At 39.0% G+C, this 23841-nt stretch overlaps 1 protein-coding gene across 1 annotated transcript in view; it reads left to right on the forward strand.

The window, feature by feature from the left end:
* The first annotated feature begins 1564 nt into the window (after positions 1-1564).
* Positions 1565-23841, forward strand: part of LOC133642492 (cdc42 effector protein 4-like) — a 32319-nt gene continuing 10042 nt past the window's right edge. Inside the window, exon 1 of the mRNA XM_062036710.1 lies at positions 1565-1828. The gene's annotated coding sequence lies outside the window, so the exon portion shown is untranslated. The remainder of the gene's footprint in view (positions 1829-23841) is intronic.

The raw sequence follows: 23841 nt of genomic DNA on the forward strand, positions 1-23841 counted from the left end.
TGCCATAAAAAACAGTTTTTTTTTTTTCCAAAAAGAATATAGAAAAAACAAACAAAATAAAACATTACTTTTTATATATATATATATACACTACCGTTCAAAAGTTTGGGGTCACCCAAACAATTTTGTGGAATAGCCTTCATTTCTAAGAACAAGAATAGACTGTCGAGTTTCAGATGAAAGTTCTCTTTTTCTGGCCATTTTGAGCGTTTAATTGACCCCACAAATGTGATGCTCCAGAAACTCAATCTGCTCAAAGGAAGGTCAGTTTTGTAGCTTCTGTAACGAGCTAAACTGTTTTCAGATGTGTGAACATTATTGCACAAGGGTTTACTAATCATCAATTAGCCTTCTGAGCCAATGAGCAAACACATTGTACCATTACAACACTGGAGTGATAGTTGCTGGAAATGGGCCTCTATACACCTATGTAGATATTGCACCAAAAACCAGACATTTGCAGCTAGAATAGTCATTTACCACATTAGCAATGTATAGAGTGTATTTCTTTAAAGTTAAGACTAGTTTAAAGTTATCTTCATTGAAAAGTACAGTGCTTTTCCTTCAAAAATAAGGACATTTCAATGTGACCCAAACTTTTGAACGGTAGTATATATATATATATATATATATATATATATATATATATATATATATATATATATATATATATATATATATATATATATATATATATATATGTATATGGAAATGTAATCATAAAAAACATAAAAATTATAACAATAATAACATATTATACTTATTTTTAACATTTTTATGACAGAGCATTTGAGAGGAGCCTTAAGGGTTAAAAAAAAAGATAGAAAATAAAACATTCACGTCTAAATTAATACATATAAATTCACTATATAATATTTATGTTATTATTTTTTTAGATAAGAGAGAATATATGTTTAATGTGACGCTTAAAGGTCACAATGTTATGTTTTATTTTGAAATTACGTATTATTGATTTTGTACGTTTTGATTTTTTAGTTGCTGGATAATTTGTTCTCATGTTTTTTTTTCTTTTTGCACGTATAATTTTGTTGGACCTTAAGAGGAACAGCCGCAGCTAATCAAGATCTTAATAAACTAAAGAGCTCGAGAAAACACCTAACAAGATGCACAAATACTACACAACATACTGTAATAATCCCAGGAATGTAGGCTCATACGACTTATTTGTTTGTCTTGTCTTTATTGTGCAAATTACAACGTGTAATTCAACCACACAACAGCTTCCAATGTGCGTCTACCTCCTTTTCCCGGCAAAACTCGAACCCTTACTTCCAATCAACAACGTCACTTCCCTAGCTCCCCCGGAAGTCCCGCCCCCCCAGCCAAAGCCATTGGCTAACACCCCGTAGCCAGCCGCTACAATACTTAAACGTCGCTATTTTTAAAACTCACATTACCGCAACACGACTATCTCTCTTGGTTTTTAAACATTAATGTCACTTCCGGTGTGTGTTTTTTTTTTTTTTTTTTTTAACATTAATGTAACTTCCGGTGTTGCTCCTGTTCCTTTAAGACGCTCCGTGCGCGAGAGGAGGGCGTGTCCATGTGAGCTAGCCCCTGCAGTAGGTATACATAGACGTACGCACACACACGCACTTTCGCGCCTGCCTTAATATTGAGCCGTGCTGTGTTTTTTTTTGTGGGATATACACTGAAATATCTTCCGAAAGAAACCCACTTTTTATTTTTTGGTTCGCATTGTGACCGTGAGATGCGTGGACCTCCTCAGCCCCCTCCTTCTCCTTTGTCAATCTGCTGGGGGGCCTCAACGTGGACCGGCTTTTTATTTTTTTGAATGACATGAAAGGTAAGCGTGCCGGCTATTAACACCACCAGTGTTCATTTTTTAAACCGTATTATGTGTTATGACGTCATGTTCTGGTGCCCCCAGGGGGGCCCACGGTGTGCATGGCAGCTGATGCTTTTGTGTGGGAGCTACTTATTGTTCCCCTGCTACTTGCGCCCGCCCTGCTGTGTGCTTAATGCTTGTCATGGCACATCAATACGTCCCATTGCAATCAGCCTGATGGAGGCCATTGTCGTCATAAGTCCATCCTTTTCATTTAAGCAATATTGAAGAAATGCTATTAACGTACACTCTCCTAAAGACGCTTTTTATTTTTTTAAATAAGTACTAATGGCGACCCCAAAAGGGACAAGCGGTAGGAAATGGATGGATGGATGGACCCCTAATACACATGCTCATAAACAAAAAGAGTAATTTGACATCAATTCAATAACATGTAGATTTACTGCATATAATAATAGTAGTTTTGATTGTTTTGGTAAGCATTTTGAATATTACATTTTGCCCTGTTAATAAGTTAGCTAGCTACATTTAAAAAAAAATTGATCTACCATTATACTAACATTAGACACACTGAGAACAATCCACTTCCAAGTGGACCGGACTGGTAAAAATCACGGCGCGATAACTTCAAAATAAAGACAACTTCAGATTGTTTTGTTTAAAAATAGAACAAGCACATTCTGAATTTGTACAAATCAAAATGTTGGGCCCTGTGATGAGGTGGCGACTTGTCCAGGGTGTACGCTGCCTTCCGCCCAATAGGCTCCAGCGACCCCAAAAGGGACAAGCGGTAGAAAATGGACGAATGGATACACACACTGAGAAAAATCTACCCCCAAGTGAGCCGGACTGGTAAAATCACGGCGCGATAACTTAAAAATAAAGACAATTTTAGGTTATTTTGTTTAAAAATAGAACAAGCACATTCTGAAATTTGTACAAATCAAAATGTTGGGCCCTGTGATGAGGTGGCGACTTGTCCAGGGTGTACCCCGCCTCCCGCCCGATAGACTCCAGCACCCCCCGCGACTCCAAAAGGGACAAGCGGTAGAAAAAATGGATGGATGGATGGATAGACACACTGAGAAAAATCTACTCCCAAGTGGGCCGGACTGGTAAAATCATGGTGCCATAACTTAAGAATAAAGGCAACTTCAGGTTGTTTTGTTTAAAAATAGAACAAGCACATTCTAAAATTGTACAAATCAAAATGTCGGGCCCTGCGATGAGGTGGCGACTTGTCCAGGGTGCACCCCGCCTTCCGCCCGAATGCAGCTGAGATAGGCTCCAGCACCCCCCGCCGCCCCAAAAGGGACAAGGGTAGAAAATGGACGGATGGATAGACACACTGAGAAAAATCTACTCCCAAGTGGGCCGGACTGGTAAAAATCACGGCGCGATAGCTTAAAAATAAAGACAACTTCAGGTTGTTTTGTTTAAAAATAGAACAAGCACATTCTGATATTATACAAATCAAAATGTTGGGCCCTATGATGAGGTGGCGACTTGTCCAGGGTGTACCCCGCCTTCCGGCCAATAGGCTCCAGCGACCCCAAAAGGGACAAGCGGTAGAAAATGGACGAATGGATAGACACACTGAGAAAAATCAACTCCCAAGTGGGCCGGACTGGTAAAATCACGGCGCGATAACTTAAAAATAAAGACAACTTCAGGTTGTTTTGTTTAAAATAAGAACAAGCACATTCTGAAATTTGTACAAATCAAAATGTTGGGCCCTGTGATGAGTGAGGTGGCGACTTGTCCAGGGTGTACCCCGCCTTCCGCCCTAATGCAGCTGAGTTAGGCTCCAGCACCCCCCGCGACCCCAAAAGGTACAAGCGGTAGAAAATGGATGGATGGATAGCTAAAGATAGATAGATAAATATGTCATTTATATTGTTAGCTAATACCTAAATAAATATCTATTTATCTTGTTAGCTCCTGATGTTAAAAATATAATAGCTAACGATATAAATTACATATTTATTTAGCTATTAGCTATTACGCTAACTAGACAAATTAGATGGTTATTTAGCAATAGCTATTAAGCTAACTAGATAAATAGCTAACATTAATATATATATATTTCATTAAACTATAAATATAATAAATAGCTATAAATATACATATATATATATTTATATTTAGCTAAAAGCTATAAACTAAATACATATTAATTTAGTTTAATGAAATATATATATATATATATATATATATATATATATATATATATATATATATATATATATATATATATATATATATATATATATATATATATATATATATATATATATATATATATATATATATATCTTATCGTTATCAACGGCTAACTAGCTAAACAGATAGCTACTTTTATTTAATTTAGAAGTTACACCATTTAGCTTTCTAGATCAATAGTTATCCAGTTATTTTAATAGCTATAAAGTAAATAAATATTAATTTAGTTTAATGGAATAGATATGTATTAATGTTAGCTATTTATCAAGTTAGCTTAGTAGCTAATATCTAAATAACTTATTTCATTTAGAAGTTACGTCATTTAGCTTTCTAGATCAATATTTATCTAGTTAGTTTAATAGCTATAAACTAAATAAATATTAATTTAGTTTAATGGAATAGATATGTATTAATGTTAGCTATTTATCAAGTTAGCTTAGTAGCTAATATCTAAATAACTTATTTCATTTAGAAGTTACGTCATTTAATTTTCTAGATCAATAGTTATCTAGTTATTTTAATAGCTATAAAGTAAATAAATATTAATTTAGTTTAGTGGAATAGATATGTATTAATGTTAGCTATTTATCAAGTTAGCTTAGTAGCTAATATCTACATAACTTATTTAATTTAAAAGTTACATCATTTAGCTTTCTAGATCAATAGTTATCTAGTTAGTTTAATAGCTATAAACTAAATAAATATTCATTTACTTTAATGGAATAGATATGCATTAAATGTTAGCTATTTATCTAGTTATCTTAATAGCTAATATCTAAATAACTTTTATTTCATTTAGAAGTTACGTCATTTAGCTTCCTAGATCAAGTTATATAATTAGTTTAAAAGCTATAAACTAAATACATATGAATTTAGTTTAATGAAATAGGTATATATTAATGTTAGCTATTTATCTAGTTAGCTTAATAGCTAATTGCTAAATAACTATCTGATTTGTCTAGTTAGCATAATAGCTAAATAAATATGTAATTTATATCGTTAGCTAATACCTAAATAAATATCTATTTATCTAGTTAGCTCCTGATGCTAAAGCTAAATGATGTAACTGCCTAATGAAATAATAGTAGCGAGTGCTACTAATATCGATTAAATACAAGTTGTACTAGCTACTATTACTTCATTATTTTATCACATTTTAATTTTCCTGAGGGAACTCTCCTGAAGGAATCAATAAAGTACTATCTATCTATCTATCTATCTATTAGTCAGTTAGCTTTAGCATCAGGAGCTAACTCGATAAACAGATACTGGTAGCACAAGCTACCATTATTTCTATAACAAATATTTATTATTTTAGTTCTTCGGGCACTCCATTGATCGCATGTTCGCAACTGGACTGTTTGGCTTGTCTTAGAAGAGTAGGCTTCATCATCAGTTCATGCTCATAGATCTAGTCTTGGACTTGGATAGGTCAGATATGACCAGATGTGCCCTGAGAATACAATGAACCTGGATGAATGAGAACATCCATATACTGTACACCTTTCGTCATTTAGTTTTAGCAGCAACAAGCTAAGTGTCGATGGAATGTGGAGTGAGTGATGTGTTTATTGACCAATGAGTATTAGCTGATGTACTTCCACAGCTTTACCTTTTCACAAGGAGACAATGTTATCAGTGGTCATCGTGTGAGGCCTCCTTTGTTTTGGCAGCTTCCTTAGTGTCACCTTTGACCTTTCTTGTCCAAACTTGGGGTGGGGGGGGTCTTCATGACATGACAGTGGATGCTGTGATTGATGTCAATAATGAGCTGGGCTCAAGCTGAGCCTGTTTATTTACAAAAGCCAAAACCAGTGAAGTTGGCACGTTGTGTAATTCGTAAATAAAAACAGGATACAATGATTCGCAAATCCTTTTCAACTTATATTCAATTGAATAGACTGCAAAGACAAGATATTTAATGTTTTTTTTGCAAATAATCATTAACTTAGAATTTAATGGCACTAACACATTGCTGAAATAAGCAGGGGCGTCCATGATAACGTTGCTTGGATGGCAACATATGTTGCTCCAAAACCTGTATATACCTTTCAGCATTAATGGTGCCTTCACAGATGTGTAAGTCACCTTTGTCTTGGGCACTAATACACCCCCATACCATCACAGATGATGGCTTTTGAACTTTGCGCCTAGAACAATCCGGGTGGTTCTTTTCCTCTTTGTTCCTGAGGACACGACGTCTACAGTTTCCAAAAGCAATCTGAAATGGGGACTCGTCAGACCACAGAACAGTTTTCCAATTTGCATCAGTCCATCTTCGATTAGCTCGGGCCCAGCGAAACCGGCGACATTTCAGGGTGTTGTTGATAAATGGCTTTAACTTTGCATAGTAGAGTTTTAACTTGCACTTACAGATGTAGCGACAAACTGTAGTTACTGACAGTGGTTTTCTGAAGTGTTCCTGAGCCCATTTGGTGATATCCTTTACACACTGGTATCGCTTTTTGATGCAGTACCGCCTGAGGGATCGAAGGTCCGTAATATCATCGCTTACGTGCAGTGATTTCTCCAGATTCTCTGAACCTTTTGATGATATTACGGACCGTAGATGGTGAAATCCCTAAATTCCTTTACGATAGCTGGTTGAGAAATGTCGTTCTTAAACTGTTCGACAATTTGCTCACTCATTTGTTCACAAAGTGGTGACCCTCGCCCCCATCCTTGTTTGTGAATGACTGAGCATTTCATGGAAGCTGATTTTATATCCAATCATGGCACCCACCTGTTCCCAATTAGCCTGTTCACCTGTGGGATGTTCCAAATAAGTGTTTGATGAGCTTTCCTCAACTTTCTCAGTCTTTTTTGCCACTTGTGCCAGCTTTTTTTGAAACATGTTGCAGGCATCAAATTCCAAATGAGCCTATAATTGCAAAAAATAACAACGTTTTCCAGTTTGAACGTTAACTTTCTTGTCTTTGCAGTCTATTTAATTGAATATAAGTTGAAAAGGATTTGCAAATCATTGCATTCTGTTTTTATTTACCATTTACACAACGTGCCAACTTCACTGGTTTTGAGGTTTGTACTTTTATGGAGGGTTTACCTGCAAACTAGTCAGGAGAGATTTTACTCCACCTCAACACGTGTTTAACGCCTGGAGGAGAAAGTTTGCCTTTTTCTTCTTTGTTGCCATCTCTGCGTGGTCACAGCTAACAATTTGCAGAAAGAACTGTAAAAAAAAAAAAAGAGCCTCCCGGGATGTTATTTGTGGCGTCCGTGTATGAACATGTTTGTGCGCTCCTTACAGGCCTTGTGTGTGTGTCTGTCCAGGCCCTTCACATTCCAGGAAATACCAACATAAACTGTTAGTTGTTATCCATGAATGCCTCCGAGGATGTGAAACTGCTGCCGACTCGCTCTCGGAAGCCATGAAATGTCTTTGGATGAATTGATTGTGTTCACATTCTGCCATGGTGACTACAGACCGAGACTAAGACAAAGACTGGGTTCCGGTAGCAAACTCATTTAAAATGACACCGTTCTTATGCACTTTTAGTTTAAAACTAACTTGTTTTTGTCAATTGTTCAGCATTTTGGTCCATATAAACAAAACGGAAAAAAATATAGTTTTTATAACCGCTTTTTGGAGCCTGAGAGCGCTAACATCCAAGTAGAAGTGTAGCGTTTTCATGTTGGCGTTAAGTATTCAATGTTTCGGTACCAGAGTATGTCACAAGTTATGCGACAATTGCGGCCCACAGCAATCAGAATCAGAAATACTTTATTAATTAAGATTTTCAGCACAATCCCATTCAAGATCAGACAAACATTACAGGGAGACAGAACAGGATCGCTGACGGGTCTGCTAACTTCCGGCGCCCCTTACAAAAAAGGTGAGAAACGGGTAAACGCTGGGGGGAGATGAGAAAAAAAAAAGCAGTCTAAGCCTGGGCCCCTGGAGAGGAGGTCCAGACTGAGGCCAAGGGGGAAAAAACCTCATAGCCATAGCACACATAAACATGTAAGAGGGAAACATCAAAGAACACAAAGGACATTAAAGACATTAAAAGAGCAGAGCTGATGCAACCAGCTGCCACTCTAGCAGTGCCACTTCTACACACAGCCCCAAAAGTTAAAAAAAAAATCAACCAATAATATACATTGCACACACACGATTGCACCATGCATAGACAAGCAACCAAACAAAAACATAATTTCAACACCCACACACACTGTGGTGGCCTCTGCGGTGTTCCACGCCATCGTCTGCTGGGGTGGGTGGAGCAGACCCAACAAAGCAACCAATAATATACATTGCGCACACATGATTGCAACATGCATAGACAAGCAACCAAACAAAAACATAATTTCAACACTCACGCACGCTGTGGTGGCCTCTGCGGTCTTCCACGCCAGCGTCTGCTGGGGTGGGGGGGAGCAGACCCAACAAAGCAACCAAAAGAGCCGACTCCGCCCTCTGCCAATGTTGTTACGTTTTGTACGTTAGTTGCGCACATTTGTCATGCAAAGTAAATAATCCAATTTAAAATACTAAACATACGTGCCAACTAAGACAGTTTCATTTGATCGCTGAAAACGGTTGTCTGTTCTTCTAAATGAAGTCTCGTTCAAAACAACAATGACGGCCCACAGCGTTGTTCCTTGTTTGCTAACATTTTTAATGCAACATGTACTTTTGTTTAGTAAAAAAACAAAACATATTCAACCAATAATATACATTGCGCACACATGATTGCACCATGCATAGACAAGCAACCAAACAAAAACATGATTTCAACACCCACACACACTGTGGTGGCCTCTGCGGTGTTCCACGCCATCATCTGCTGGGGTGGGTGGAGCAGACCCAACAAAGCAACCAAGAGAGCCGACTCCACCTTCGGCCAATGTAGTTACATTTTGTAGGTTAGTTGCGCACATTTGTCATGCAAAGTAAATAATCCAATTTAAAATACTTAACATTAGGGGTGTAATGGTACGTGTATTTGTATTGAACCGTTTCGGTATGGGGGTTCCGGTTCGGTTCGGAGGTGTACCGAACGAGTTTCCACACAGACATATTAAGTAGCGTAACACACGTTGTGTCAACAATGCACACCGAGGCACAACACACGGCATGCTAGCAGCTAACGGGCTACGATAGACTGACCATACGTCCTCTTTTTCACCGGACATGTCCTCTTTTGCGGAGCTGTCAGGGCGGAGTTTCTTAAATGCCTCAAATGTCCGGCATTTTGAGTTAGGGTTGCGTGTATTTTCAATGTACGTTCAGGGTTAAGAAGGGGTTAAAAACAAAACCAATGATAAACGCGCATGCGTCGCCAGGCTCTGCTTTTTATCCATAGATTTATCAGATTTCATTTTTTATTATCTATAGCGGGGGTGTCAAAAGTGTGCCCCGGAGGCCATTTGCGGCCCACAGCTAATGTTTTAAAGGCCCACGGCACATTCTAAAAATACTATTAAAATAAACAAAAACATGAAATAAAAAAGCTTAAATGTGAAATGTAATTTAGAAAAAGTTGCAATGTTGACTAATAAAACAAAGCTGTTTTTTTTTTTCTTTCAAACTGTCATTGCTCAAAACATAATATTGAATCAAAATCAATGTTATTATGAATTATTGACCTATCAAAGGTTCCGATTACTTCACATCAAATATTCCACTAAGAAAAATATTTTTGGTGGAAGATTTTGCAAATTTGGTAAATAAATAACCCAAAAATTTATATTTTGTTGTTTTCTTACTGTAGCAAAAATTAACTGAACCGTGACCTCTAAACTGAGGTATGTACAACCGAAATTTTTGTGTACCGTTACACCCCTACTTAACATACATGCCAACTAAGACTTCGATCGCTGAAAACGGTTGACTGTTCTTCTAAATGAAGTCTCGTTCAAAACAACAATGACGGCCCACAGCGTTGTTCCTTGTTTGCTAACATTTTTAATGCAACATGTACTTTTGTTTAGGGCCGCAACGATTAATTCAACAGGAAAAAAAGATTTATATTCTTATATTAATGTTTGATTTATATTCTCTTGCTTCTATTCTTGCTATTCTTCTATTTGATGACTGTAACTAGTAAAAAACCTAAACATTTTGGATGGCATGGAGTACCCAGAACTTTAAATATGCTGACATGTTTTTTTGTTCTTTTTAACGGCTGCTGCAATAGAGCACACATGAGTGCTGTGGTTTGTGGTTGCCATGATATGTGTGGCGGCGAAGAGCTGATTTTTTTTATTTTTGTATTAATGCACACATGTTAAAAGTGCAATTTTATTGTTTATAATGTGCATTTATTAGGAAAAAAAAAAAAGAATAAAGGTTATAGCAAGCAGAAAAAGCCTTGTTTATATTTTCCCTGAAATACGCATTGAGGCTATAAAGCAGGGGTGTCAAACTGATTTTAGATCGGGGGCCACATAGAGCAAAATCTACTCCCAAGTGGGCTGCACTGGTGAAATCACGGCACGATAACTTAAAAATAAAGACAACTTCAGATTGTATTCTATGTTTAAAAATAGAACAAGCACATTCTGAACATGTTCAAATCATAATATTATTTTTTTTTACACTTACATGTTGCGGTTAACAGTATTCTATCTTTATTTGGCGTTATTTATACTTTCTGAATAAATTATGTGATAATGTTCATCAGTCTACTCATTGGTGTTCATTGTCAATCTATCAAGATAAACAAATATTATCAAAATCAAATTACAGGATGTTATTTATGTAGTTTGCTCATTTTCCTCGACTAGTGCACTAACATGTGGTTTATTATTTTTACATATGTTGCATAATCTACAACGATACAAATAATTGCTATTGCCACATCTAGTGGACACATTTAGAACAGCAGTTTCTTTCATTCAAAAATTTCGGCTCATTTTTATACTTAGCAAACTCATCTCGCAGGCTGGATAAAACCTGTTTGCGGGCCGTACGTTTGACACCCTTGCTATAAAGTGTGTTATATTCTATTAATCGAGTAAACTAAATGATAGATTGCTCGATTACTAAAATAACTGATCGCTGCTGCCCTACTTTGCCCGATGCTACAGTGACTAGCGGAGTCACAATGCTTGCAAATTTCCATTTTTAAACGTGCACATTCGTCAATCTTGGGTATTTTAAGAATGGTTTTGGATGAAAATCTGCAATCTTTTGGAAAAAAATAGAACAAGTCTGACCAAAAATTGTAAGGACACCCGCTGGCGTCGCCAACTACCGGCATGGCATTGCATATTAATGTTTTCGCAGGTCCTTTCAAGTTTTCATCAGAACACTGCCATGTAAACCAATCCTCAGTTTCACTTGAAACAGTTCATAATATCCTTTTCAATAATGTCTCTTTTATAACGTTGTTGGGCCACTATGTCATTGTGAGCTTGTCTCGCATGTCATAGTGTGAAAGGCTTTGACTGGTGCTTTTGTTTGGCGCCATTGTGCTCGTCCCTATGAGCCAGCGCTGTGGAAATGGTGTTGTACAAACCTGCTGGTTAATGGTAAACCACTCTGTTGATTTACGTAATCATTGATTGTTTAATGCTCAGCTGTTTGGTAGCTTCAGACTGGCGGCTTGCTCGCTCTGCAATTATGGCACTTAAAAACAGGATTCTTTGTACCCCGTAATTTCCCCTCGCATACCTTCCATCGTAAAAAGGAATGCATGGAGTTTTTTTGCACCAGTCTGTCAAGATGGAGCCTCCGCATCTGGTCGGCCTCTTTTGAGACTGACCCAGTGTCTTCCTATGGTAATTATTGCATGGACACACATGGAGCAGCAGATCCGTTAGTTCATTATAATGTGTCGATGGAGATAGGAGTGGTGTTTGTTTGCTTGGTCTTGTTTACACAGGAAGGGCAGGAGGCGGAGTAGATTTCCGGCGAAGGGATAGCAGGCGTCGGTCGGTCATTTTCTCCCTGCCCTTCCTGTCAACGTAACCCTTCCACTCTTCGACATGGGGGACATAATATCCAACCAGGCCTGGAAAACAGAAGTAGCCAAGAAAGTCTGCGTGATGCTGAGAAACGTATTCTTGAGCCAAAATACCATTGAAAGAATACTGAATACTGTAATGGTTAAGACATCAGAGCTAGTCATAGGTGCCCCATGGTGGATGTGAACAGCTTAGACATTTATGAAAAACATGTATGCTTTGCCTTTGGCAAAAATGACTTCCAAGTACTACTTGTTCAGCTGGAATTCCAATCGTGACGAACCAGTATCTATTTGTGTGAACATGAACTACAGATACTCACTTATGGTGTAGAACTAGGGATGTGTGATTTGTTTTCAAGCCAATACAGATAACTTCCTGCTCCACAAGACATAACGAGTTACCGATAACCGATCACATATATTATTCAGTATTTTTTAATTGTAGATTTGACTGTAGTTTGTGCGGAACTGGAGGTTAGAAAGACTCAAAGGTTAAGATTTGTCCTAACCAATAGGGCAGTAGTACTGAGGTAGAGCATGTCAAAAGTTCACATACACTTGGGAAGGACATAATGTCATGGCTGTCATGAGTTTCCAATAATTTCTACAACTCTTTTTTTGGTGTTCCTGGGATTAAAGGCCTCACCTTTTCGCCTCCAAACATATTGCTGGGTATTGTGGCCAAACAGCTCAATTTTTGTTTCATCTGACATCACATGGACAAAGATAAGACCTTCTGGAGGAAAGTTCTGTGGTCAGATGAAACAAAAATTGAGCAATACCCAGCAATATGTTTGGAGGAGAAAAGGTGAGGCCGTTAATCCCAGGAACACCAATTCCTACTGTCAAGTATGGTGGTGGTAGTATTATGCTCTGGGCCTGTTTTGCTGCCAATGGAACTGGTGCTTTACAGAGAGTAAATGGGACAATGAAAAAGGAGGATTACCTCCAAATTCTTCAGGACATCCTAAAATCATCAGCCCGGAGGTTGGGTCTTGGGTGCAGTTGGGTGTTCCAACAGGACAATGACCCCAAACACATGTCAAAAGTGGTAAAGGAATGGCTAAATCAGGCTAGAATTAAGGTTTTAGAATGGCCTTCCCAAAGTCCTGACTTAAACGTGTGGACAATGCTGAAGAAACAAGTCCATGTCAGAAACCCAACAAATTTAGCTGAACTGCACCAATTTTGTCAAGAGGAGTGGTCAAAAACTCAACCAGAAGCTTGCCAGAAGCCTGTGGATGGCTACCAAAAGCGCCTTATTGCAGTGAAACCCAGAAGATTTGGTCACATTTTCAGTAGACTCATATTAAATTCATAAAAGAACCAAGCTTCATGAATGTAACCAACAAGTATGTGCTCCAATCACTCTAATACAAAAAAATAAGAGTTGTAGAAATTATTGGAAACTCAAGACCGCCATGACATTATGTTCTTTACTTTTGACCACGACTGTACATACAAAAGATCAATAGTGAAGCTTATGTCATCCATCCATCCATTTTTATACCGCTTTTCCCTTTCGGGGTCGCCGGGGGGCTGGAGCCTATCCCAGCTGCACTAGGGCGGAAGGCAGGGTACACCTTGGACAAGTCGTCAGCTCATCGCATGGCCAACACAAATAGACAGACAACATTCACACTCACATTCACACACGAGGGCCAATCAGCCTATCCCCAGGTGCATGTCTCTTGTTGGTGGGAGAAAGCCGGAGTACCCGGAGAGAACCTACACAGTCACGGGGAGAACATACAAACATTCAAACGCCACACTGAAAGACCACGAGCCCAGGAACCACACCCAGGACCTTTCTCGCTGTGAGGCGCGAGTACTAACCACTCCCTCACCGTGCTGCCCAAGCTTATGTCATGATTTGCATTAATCAGTGTGTGCAGAGGTGTAGCAATCACGTCGAATTTTCTAACAAACATACAACCAAAAAGTAGCAACGGCTCAGAAGTGCAAACCGTGGCTCCAGGTGGTCTGCTGCCCTCTGGGTCCAATGTCTTGAGCGATGGTAGGGGGCAGGGTCTTATGCATCTCTGATATTCCAGCGGTCACTGGTTCGGGTGTATAGTTGTATCTATGGACTGTTCGCACTGGCGTCTTGCTGCTGGAGGAAGCAATCCAGTGTGTCTGGATGCTTTCCTGTCACATCTTGGTGTCCATGGTTGACAGTTTAGCCTGTTGGGGCGAACACGCGCAAGTTGGCTGTGGAACTCAAATGAAGGAGAGTGGCTTGGCGTCCCCCCCCCCCCTCCATGGCCACCTCAGCGGGGAAATCTGAGGCTTGCTAAGTAAACTAGCGCCATCATTTAATTTCCTATGAGGAAAGTGTAGATCTCATTAGCTCTACGGTCGTCTGTGGCAGGCTTTTTGCATTTTTCCAGTCCATTGGTGGTGTGGAAATGGCCAACAGACGTTTTTGCAGCTGACTTTGGTCTGCTGCTTCGTTGGCGTAGACATCTTCAATGGATTATTTGGGGTGGCTAGTAAGGTTTGATGTGCCAAAGCTGTTTTTTATTCTTTCTCACAGACTGTTTGCTTGACATTTGGTGCGGGTGACACACCCGGGATGTTTTCCTCTGTCGGAATAAAAAAAAAGTCCTGCATGACTGACTTCATATTTGTTTGTGTGTTCATGTGTAGTAAAGACCACCTTTGGGGTGGGAGTGCTTGATTTTTTTACCCTAAACCAGTGGTTCCTAACCTTGTTGGAGGTACCGAACCCCACCAGTTTCATATGCACATTCACCGAACCCTTCTTTAGTGAAAAATGAAATGTTTTTTGTTTTTTTTGTTCAAATTCAAGACAAAGTTATGTTTTTTTTACTAGTGCACAAAATGAACCGTGCATGAACATCACCTTGTTCAAAGAACAAAACCAACACAGTGCATGAACTCACAACAAATTACACACTTGCAATTCAGATGGAAAATTAGAGGGAACATTGTTTGGGGGTATCCATAATACTTAGACTTCCTTTTTATTGTCATTCAAATGTTAACTTTACAGTACAGATATGGCGATAGGTAGATGTTTCTATTTACACGATTGATTGATTGAATGAAACTTGTATTAGTAGATTGCACAGTACTGTGCATATTCCGTACAATTGACCACTAAATGGTAACACCCGAATAAGTTTTTCAACTAAGTCGGGGACCACGTTAATCAATTCATGACTCTGGTGTGTCTTGACCGCTGCGGCGGAGGCTCTGCCGAACCCCTGAGGCCGACTCACCGAACCCCTAGGGTTCGATCGAACCCAGGTTAAGGACCACTGCCCTAAACCATGTACAGCACAGTATAAGTAATCTTGGCTTATTGGAGCTTTCTTTTACATTAATGGTTATGAGACATTTTTTAAAAATATTTATGACGTCATAATTTCTAATATCAGCCCAATAATTAGTATGCACTCCTACTTAGAACAGTGGTTCTCAACTGGTTTGACTGTGGTAACCACCATTGTCTCTTCTTGGATAAAATTAGTATGCCTACCAGCAGCCATATGTTAGGAAGTACTCCAAATACAGAAGATACTTGTCCCGTTGTAATTTGTAAGCATGATAGGGTGTGGTTTTTGTAGTTTCCTGCAACACACCTAGCCTAGTTCAGCATTTTATATAGGTTGTGATTACCTAACGTCACGTCCGGCTCAATAAATATGCAGGGCTCAAAGTGGTGGTGAAGCGAGTGTCGGTTGTCAAAGCGTTCTGAGCAGTATTTTGCCGTTCTCAAAGAAAAATGCGTTGTTTCAGGCTGTTGGAACCGTTCAAATCGCGAAAAGTCTTCAGAGTTTCTCGAGAGGTAATCAAAAAGGGCGAAGGACTGAAAGATTTTACCAAGCAAACGTACAAGTTTGCAGTGATCACTTTGTTAAAGGTTTGTTTGATATATTTTTAACGTTTAGTATTTCCCATTAAAGTATTATATTGATATTATTTGTATTTTATCTTGTTTTGAAACTCTTAAAACTTCTTTTGGCTATGGGTGTTTCGTAAACCACCAATTCAGGAAGTCTAAATAAAAGAAAGCAAATGTCAGCAAAACCTAAAAGAGTTGAGCTTTTACTAAAAGTAGCAATCATAAATGTAGCTTTCATCACATACACAATGTTGACATATATATAGTTCTATTTTGATAAAGACGGCGAAAACCACACGTACTGGCAACAATAACAATGTAACATGGCTGAAACTTACCCAGCCAGTACAGTGACCTTTGACCACTTCTTCGTCTTCTTTCACAAACAGCCAGGTCTCCGGTGGGGTCTCGGATTATCTTTATGAGGAGTTAACATAATGGGAAAAAAATATAAAAACAATGACTCAAGGCTATAGAACTTTAATATACCTGGAATGATACCCAAAGTGCCATCAGCAACGGCTGTGAGTAGAATGGCAGAGGCTAGAATCAAACCTGTAACCCTTAACTTGCATGGCTGCTCTACCGTCTGCTCCAAACCGTCCTCGTATGATGCCAAGTTGAATCATGAAATGCAACCTTACCCAAGCAAAAACGATACACAAATTATTTGGGAATATCTTGATACCATCTTACTTCAATCAATCAATCAACGTTTACTTATATAGCCCTAAATCACAAGTGTCTTAAAGGGCTGCACAAGCCACAACTACATCTTCGGCTCAAAAACTCAACCCAATGGGATGACAATGAGAAACCTTGGAGGGGATAATATTATGAGAGTCCAGTCCATAGTGGATCTAACATAATAGTGAGAGTCCAGTCCATAGAGAGTCAAGTCTTTGACCCAGCCACACAAAAATAAGTTCTAGGTCTCTGTGCTTTTCCAAGCTTGCATCTGTTTTGTTGTGTAGAATGATATTTCTGGGAACGCGACCAACGGATAATCCTTGGGATCACTCGACAATAGAGATGTCCGATAATGGCTTTTTTGCCGTTATTCCGATATTGTCCAACTCTTAATTACCGATTCAGATATCAACCGATGCCCATATATACAGTCGTGGAATTAATTATTATTATGCCTAATTTTGTTGTGATGCCCCGCTGGATGCATTAAACAATGTAACAAGGTTTTCCAAAATAAATCAACTCAAGTTATGGAAAAAAAAAATGCCAACATGGCACTGCCATATTTATTATTGAAGTCACAAAGTGCATTTTCTTTTAGCATGCCTCAAAACAGCAGCTTGGAATTTGGGACCTGCTCTCCCTGAGAGAGCATGAGGAGGTTGAGGTGGAGGGTAGGGGGTAGCGAGGGGTGTATATTGTAGCGTCCCGGAAGAGTTAGTGCTGCAAGGGGTTCTGGGTATTTGTTCTGTTGTGTTTATGTTGTGTTACGATGCGGTTGTTCTCCCGAAATGTGTTTGTCATTCTTGTTTGGTGTGGGTTCACAGTGTGGCGCATATTTGTAACAGTGTTAAAGTTGTTTATACGGCCACCCTCAGTGTGACCTGTATGGCTGTTGACCAAGTATGCCTTGCATTCAATTGTGTGTGTGAAAAGCCGTAGATATTATGTGACTGGGCCGGCACGCAAAGGCAGTGCCTTTAAGGTTTATTGGCGCTCTGTACTTCTCCATACGTCCGTGTACCACTCCGTACAGCGGCGTTTTAAAAAGTCATACATTTTACTTTTTGAAACCGATACAGATAATTTCCGATATTACCTTTTAAAGCATTTATCGGCCGATATTATCGGACATCTCTATTTGACAAATATGTTTTTGATAATATATAGGAATCGATGCTATTGCATAGTTTGCTTTCTTGATCGTATCTGCTTTTAGCGGTAATATCTAGGCCCCTTGCCTACTCGGATAGTTTGCACACTGTTTGCTGCATGGTAGCCATATTGGATTGGTTGACCACGACTTTGTTCACTGGAAGTAAATATCTCAGAAAAAGTGACTGAAATACAACCTATGATGTTATGATCTTCTAGCAAGGGCATTACATAATTATGTCTATGATATCACCTGCCATCTGTTCAGTCTGACACAAATCATTATCTCAATCCATGCTGGACTCCCATAAGCATAAGAGGCACTGCTATTTATACATCAGTAGAGTGCGGGTCTTCTTCTGACACGTATTAGAAAAGTGTAGGTCAGGCAGAGAGATGGTAGAGTGTCTGGAGTCTGTGAGGCTGTAAATGTAGCACAGACAAGTCATCTCCTCGCAGGTCATCGCAGGTCAGCTGCCATACTTTGGTGCTGACTGGCTGCAGGCCTGCCCTCAGTCAAAAAGCTTTGAAGCGTTTCTTTCTACTATGCCTCGCAATGTGTCCACTTCATCACTGATCTAAAAGCTCAGTCATGAAAGCTCAAATTCAGGCATTTTTGGGTTAAGCTAATCATCTCCAAACAGAACGTACTGCTCTGTGAGGTGAGCAAAGGTCACATCACAGCAGATCGCCAGGTATGACTGGGGATAAAACACTTTTTTGTGAGAAATAGGGCACACAGACTACTTATTTTCATTTAGTCCATATTTAACCGACCCTGGTACAATTTGGAATAGTAGACTGTCACCTAGATTGGGTTTTTCTCTACATAAAAATATCATGACTTTACAGATAGGCTCCAGCGACCCCGAACGGGACAAGCGGTAGAAAATGGATGGATGGACATTACATTTGTGACATTACATTTATTTTTTGTAATAGAGTGATTGGAGCACATACTTGTTTGTCACAAAAAACATTCATGAAGTTTGGTTCTTTTATGAATCTATTATGGGTCTACTGAAAATGTGACCAAATCTGCCGGGTCAAAAGTATACATACAGCAATGTTATTATTTGGTTACATGTTTCACTGCAATGAGGTGCTTTTGGTAGCCACCCACAAGCTTCTGGCAAGCTTCTGGTTGAATTTTTGACCACTCCTCTTGACATCACATGGACAAAGATAAGACCTTCTGGAGGAAAGTTCCGTGGTCAGATGAAACAAAAATTAAACTGTTTGGCCACAATACCCAGCAATATGTTTTGAGGAGAAAAGGTGAGGCCTTTAATCCCAGGAACACCATGTCTACCGTCAAGCATGGTGGTGGTAGTATTATGCTCTGGGCCGGTTTTGCTGCCAATGGAACTGGTGCTTTACAGAGAGTAAATGGGACAATGAAAAGGGAGGATTACCTCCAAATTCTTCAGGACAACCTAAAATCCTCAGCCCGGAGGTTGGGTCTTGGGCGCAGTTGCGTGTTCCAACAGGACAATGACCCCAAACACACATCAAAAGCGGTAAAGGAATGGCTAAATCAGGCAAGATCTAAGGTTTTAGAATTGCCTTCCCAAAGTCCTGACTTAAACCCCGTTGAGAATATGTGGACAATGCTGAAGAAACAAGTCCATGTCAGAAAACCAGCAAATTTAGCTGAACTGCACCGATTGTGTCAAGAGGAGTGGTCAAAAATTCAAGAGGAAAAAACGGTGTCGGCACGGACTACAAAGGCGGACTTGCATAAATGATCAGGATTTATGCAGATCCCAAATACACATCAGCAGGTACCAGAAGGTAAGAAAAGTTGGTTTTGCATAATATTGCGAAACAAAACGCCCGATAAAATGTCTGCTAATAGGTGCCATTTTGCGGTCCTTATACACACGCCATACTAATACTCGTATATTGAAGAGTACGTCTGTCTACTGTAGCCGTAACGTCCCGACAATCCATCAAGCGGTGCGGCTTCATAGTTTTTTGAGCGCCGTGTGTAATGTTATACATCAGGGGTGTCAAAAGTATGGCCCGCGGGCCGGATCAGGTTTTTATCCGGCCCGCGAGATGAGTTTGCTAAGTATAAAAATGAGCCGAAATTTTTAAATGAAAGAAACCGCTGTTCTAAATGTGTCCACTAGATGTCGCAATTACAATTATTTGTAACTTTGTAGATTATGCTACATATGTAAAAAAAAAAAAAAATAGACCACATGTTAGTTCACCAGTCGAGGAAAATGAGCAAACTATATAAATAACATCCTGTAATTTGATTTTGATATTTTTTTATTTTTATAGATTGAAAATTAACACCAATGAGTTTACTGATGAACATTATCACATAATGTATTAGTATAACGACAAATAAAGGTAGAATACTACCGTATTTTTCGGCCTATAAGTCGCAGTTTTTTTCATAGTTTGGCCGGGGGTGCGACTTATACTCAGGAGCGACTTATGTGTGAAATTATTAACACATTACCGTAAAATATCAAATAATATTATGTAGCTCATTCACGTAAGAGACTAGACGTATAAGATTTCATCGGATTTAGCGATTAGGAGTGACAGATTGTTTGGTAAACGTACAGCATGTTCTATATGTTATAGTTATTTGAATGACTCTTACCATAATATGTTACGTTAACATACCAGGCACGTTCTCAGTTGGTTATTTATGCCTCATATAACGTACACTTATTCAGCCTGTTCACTATTCTTTATTTATTTTAAATTGCCTTTCAAATGTCTATTCTTGGTGTTGGGTTTTATCAAATAAATGTCCCCAAAAAATGCAACTTATACTCCAGTGTGACTTATATATGTTTTTTTCCTTCTTTATTATGCATTTTCGGCCGGTGCGACTTATATCCGGAGCGACTTATAGTCCAAAAAATACGGTATTATTGGTCTGACTAATACGGTATTATTATTATTATGTAAGTGTAAAAAACAACAACATTATGATTTGTACATATTCAGAATGTGCTTGTTTTTTTTTAAACAAAGAAAACAATCGGAAGTTGGCTTTATTTTTAAGTTATCGTGATGTGATTTTAACACTCCCACTTGGGAGTAGATTTTTCTCCATGTGGCCCCCGATCTAAAATTAGTTTGACACCCCTGTTCTATATTCTCAATGCAACATTTAACGTTTTGGTGTTGTTTACTGGCGTCCTATTGCAGTCTACACATATTTATTATGTGTGACTGCCATCTACTGTTCACACTTGGTATTACACCATTAACCAAATAAAATAGCTACGAGGTTGGTAAGCACAACCAAAAGTATTCCGTACATTAGGCGCACCGGGTTAGACGCACTGTCGATTTTTGCGAAAATGAAAGGATTTTAAGTGCGCCTTATTGTCTGAAAAATATGGTGTATTACATTTTGCAGAATACATTAAGCTGTGAGAAAATTCAAGTCAGCATGACTAATGGAGTTCAATAACAGCGCCACCATGTGGTGTATTTATCAGAAAAAAACAGCACAGTCAACACATTAGGGGTGTATGTTAGCCCTTTTGTATGCAGCAGTGTAGGAGTTGCAGAGTTGTGTGTATTGCCATAGGAAAGTTGTCGTTGAGAATGCATTGGGGCTGTCTACTATTGTATGACCAGGCATTTCTACTTGAAATGGGACCTACGCTCCATTCCAGCCCCTTGTGTTGATGTTGGGACAACAGAGCCATGAAAAATATGCTCCGCATGACAACAACAAAATTTACGGCGCTTCCAAATCAGCTTTTTGCTTAAGCAGGAGTGCTGTTGCTGTAAATTCCTTTTTAGATCAGTGTGCTGCGTCTCTGCCCAGTGCAGCAGACGTTTGGTTTCCCTGAGAGATAATCTAATTTCCGAGGCAAGATGAGATCTGTGGGCCCTCTAACCGAGTTTTGTGGCAGATCTGTTTCACAGAGGTGGCAATTTGTCGGCCTAATTATAGCAACCGACATTTTTGTGTTGTCGTAGCGGTATAATAGTAGCGTGTACCGGACAACGTCTTGTTTGCAAATGTGTAAGCTAACAAATGGGACGTCTGCGGGTGACCCGCAATCCCTCAAACATGTCATTTCACCCTCGGGTTATCACTTATCCCATCCAGGTCAATGACTTCAAATTGTGCACACGTGAAGTCCCGCCCCCACCCCTTCTAAAGGCTGCACAGCGTATTAATCCTCTATAAGGGCAATGCCCTTGAGTGTGTGTTTGCATCTTGTGTGTGTTGGCAGTCAGCCGACCCCTTTATGTGAGACAGGAAGTCAGACGTTGAATGCAAACGATGCAGGAAGTCAATATTTTTCTGCAAGTCCTCATCAATTCCAAGTGTTTGGCTCTTTTTATGTAACACTGAAGCTGTAAAACTTTAATGGGAGCATATTAATTATGAGTGAGCCTTGGGATCGAGGCCAGCCAATGAGCGGCGGAAACTGTCTCAGGTGAACATGCTTAAGTTAATGTCTGATTTACGGCGGCCTGTTTATTGATATTGCTCTGCTCGCCTCACAGACAGTTTGAACAGATTTAGAACACCCGCCATAAAAGCAGGTTAGGTATGTAATTGGTAGTTATGTGTGCATAAAAAGGTGTTACCCACGGTGCATTCCGTCAAAAAACCGGGCTAAATGCCAACAGCGTTTGTGTGCATTCAAGACTTAGTCCATCATCACATTATAACTCTTAATATTAACGGCTGAGCCACAGTGTCAGTTTATGGTGCCACTTATACCACTTACGTTTCAATTAAAGCAGGGCATGCACTGTGAAACCGTATTAGTCGGGGATGATTTTGAGGCTGATTGGGCTAAACTGTGAAATGGAGATCTCCCAACCGGTCATGCAACAAGCCGATGTACAGAGTTTCTGGCATGTCAGAGATTTGGTCAAACTCGACAAGCATCTTGCAAAACTAGATCCCAACCCAAACTCTTGCTTGTATGCTAAATGCATCTTATGTAAGATGTTCTTGTGTGTCCATAATCTATATGCACTTTGCATTGCTTTGTTGTGGGGATTTTGAGTCCATATAGATTCACTTTCAGCAAACTATCGACTGGACTCGAGTGGAATAGTAACAATACAATTTTATTGTGTCAACACTTGAGGCTGGTATATTCCACGCCGACTTGCGCCTCCCCCTCTAAACATTAAGGTGGAGCCTTAAGTGAACCTCAACGGCGACGCACACAATAGATGGAGATATAGATTGCACTTTGTCCTTGTACTTAGGCCCCTTCTACACTAAGGCTACGTCTACACTAAGCCGGATAACCCCTTAAACCAGGGGTGTCCAAAGTGCGGCCCGGGGGCCATTTGCGGCCCGCAGCTAATTGTTTACCGGCCCGCCACACATTCTGGAAATGCTATTGCAAAAATTAAAAAAACATTTTAAAAAAAGTGGAATGAGGTGAAATCTAACTAGAAAAAGTTGCAATGTTGACACAAAGCTACCATGCAGGCTTTTTTTTCTTTTTGTCTATCTTTCTTTTTTCTTTTTTTTGCCATTGCTCCAAAAAAAAAAAAATCAATGTTATAATGAATTATTGACCTATTCAAGGCTCCAATTATTTCAAATATTTCCCTTTAAAATGTTTTATGTGGGAAATATTGCATATATTGTGTGGTTGCCATACAAAAGAGCATAAAACAAACAAAATAATAGTTCAAACGTAAAATCGACAGATATATCTGAAGTTGAGCTCGTAATTTAAGTGTTGAAAGTTAAAAAAAAAACTACTAAAAATGTATCACTTTCTGGGTGGGGCACCTTTTGGATCCCAAATATATTTAATGGGATTTTATTTATCTTTTCACTGTTATTACTCAAAAATAATAATGAATTAAAATCAATGGTGTCCTGCATTATTGATATTTTTAAGGCTCTAATTACTTCACATCAAACATTGCTTTCTGAATTTTTTGGGCAGTGGGGGAAATACTGCATATTTCAGTTTTATTATAAAAAACTAAGTTGTCTTTGACAGAAAAGGCATAAAACCTTTTTGTTTTTTTAAACTTTATATCAACCTGAAGTTGATATACTGTACAGATATACTTTAAGTGTTATATAAATAAAAAAATAATAATTTGACCTGTTTTTAACATTTTAATGACTTAGACCCTTTATGGTCCCCGGGAGCCCT

This window comes from Entelurus aequoreus, linkage group LG25 (genome assembly GCF_033978785.1).
Source record: "Entelurus aequoreus isolate RoL-2023_Sb linkage group LG25, RoL_Eaeq_v1.1, whole genome shotgun sequence".
Classification (NCBI taxonomy): Eukaryota; Metazoa; Chordata; class Actinopteri; order Syngnathiformes; family Syngnathidae; genus Entelurus; species Entelurus aequoreus.